The sequence below is a fragment of the Struthio camelus genome, chromosome 2 (genome assembly GCF_040807025.1).
Source record: "Struthio camelus isolate bStrCam1 chromosome 2, bStrCam1.hap1, whole genome shotgun sequence".
In the NCBI taxonomy this organism is placed as follows: Eukaryota; Metazoa; Chordata; class Aves; order Struthioniformes; family Struthionidae; genus Struthio; species Struthio camelus.
In genome coordinates this window covers 162,770,403-162,772,683 of record NC_090943.1, presented here as the reverse complement: position 1 = coordinate 162,772,683, position 2,281 = coordinate 162,770,403, and positions in this window count along the sequence as shown.

Genomic DNA, 2,281 nt, shown 5'->3' with positions numbered 1-2,281 from the left:
CTAAATCACATGGCGGCAATGAGCCCAAGCAGTACTCAGTGGTGCATGCATATGCCAATTAAGAATACATCCTACTTGCACTGTCTGGATGCTTTTCTCCTTCAGAGGGGTCTGATTGTTTGCTTGCAATTATTTGGTAAGTCTAATGAGGCTGAAAAGAGGTCACATCACCTGTAAGTGTCTTAGAAGTGGGGGAGCAGGTGTGAATGTATGTCTGTAAAATTTAATGTTCCAAAGACTTTAAAGTAAAACAAAACAATTTCCCTGGAGTCCTGACTCTGCAGACAGAATAGAAAAATAGTTGTCTCCTATTTTACATAACCTTTGGGACTCCCGAAAGAAGCTGCCTGCCAGAATCAAAGACTTGTTGCGTTTGGTCTGACACTTGTCAAACCTGATGCTGTCATTTCAGGATAAATACTAATATGCTGATATTTCTCGTTCATCGTGCCCTGGCGGAAATGATCACTGCTGGGGGGAAAAAAAAAAGGCTAATGATATTTTACTTTGACCAGAGTTGCCTTCTACTGGCATTAATGGCAAACCTTCTGTTGTCTTTCTTAGAAGAAGGACCAGGGCTCTTGCATGTGTTTAACAATCACACCAGACTGCACTTTATGCAAGACTGAGGTCACAGAGATTAAGACTTCCTACACTCTGTCCTGGGAAGCCTTCATATCCTAGAGAGATAAGGGAACATATATGAAGCTAATTGATCCTTTTGAGATTGCACCCTTCCTTGAATCAGGCCTGTTTTCACTTAAGGACAGTTGTGTTGACCTGATCCAGCAAATAAGCATATTTAATACCCTTTGTAACACTTCCACTAGTTATTATCTTAGTGATTATTTGTATCGCTGTCACTCCTTTGCGAATTTGTTTTAAGCACGGAATAAATGTGTAGGTCATTGCTCCAAAAAGCTTAGTTCCTAAACAGACAAGTGGATAAACAAAAAATATTAGCACGTCTAGTTTAGAAAGAGAGATCTAAGTACAACATAGTAAGACTTCATTTTGGCATATGTATGACTGGAAATGCACATACAATTTCTGGGGCTAATCACCAGTGCCCGATTCAGATAGGAGTAGATGACAGAATTTTTTTCAAAGGTCCCTGAAAAGACTTTGCACTAGCTTCCTTTAAAATCTATAAAGACCTGCTACGGAGCTTTTGAAGATCTGTTTGGGTAACTAAAGTTTTTTAAATACCTTTGAATTCTGGCCTAAAGTAGCTTTCCTAATGCCATATTGAGTATTTCGGGTGGGACTGGCGTATGAATACAAATTTCTGTAGTCTCATACCAGTACCTTACAACTTCCCACCCTCCCCTTACTTCACACAAATATGAAATAGGGACGTTTGTACCCATTCAGCATCCTTCACAGAGTTTTGCAGAAATACATTGCACAATGTTTGCAGAGTGCTTGGAAGATTTCTATCTGAAAAAGCATGGTATTGAAACTAACATCTTTTTGTGTGTGTGTATGTGTGTGTCTGCTTTTCTTTTACTTTTTTTTAAGAGCTGTAAATCTACTTGCCAAAGTTACATCCTTCTGTGGCTTAGTCGTTGGTCAGTTCCACATCAATGTGTTCATTATATAATATGCTGATGTGGAAATTGCCGGAAATTATTGCTTCCTATTACATAACTGTTGCTGCGTATCTGATGTGTCTTCTGATACTCAGGGGAACAGAAAGAATCATGGTTCCAATTGCTGTTACACTTTTTGCAGACCCTTGACTGTAGACCATCATTAGCTTTTAGCCATTGCACAACATGATTTCCCTGGGGTGCCAAAGTTTTTTCTTGAAATATCTTTATATTTACAAGTTATTTTACTGTCCCTGTAAAATCAAAGCTGGTTATTTGTGTTTTTGCAAACTGCACTGGAAGATGTTGAGAGCTAAACGTAGTCCTCCACGTTGCACTGGGATCTCAGGCAATGGATTCAAGTAGTTTCTATCAAACATAAGTAGTCCCAGCACTCAAAAGTGCAATGAAGGCATGGCAGTTCAGCCCCTCTATGTGTAAGAGCTGAGCAACAATTGCCATTCATAACTCTCCATGCAAATGCTCTTAGTAAGATTAGGGGGTCATATCTCTTATCTTAAAATTTGATAAAGAACATTGGAGTTAATATCCCACATATCTGCTGATAGGCAATCATATGGACAGTTCTCACACTTCCGCTGATCAGAGATAACTAGTGAAGCCACTGTATCTCAGCTGTGCGCACTGAGTCCTTGGTGATACTAGTACCTGATAGGGCTACTGGCTGC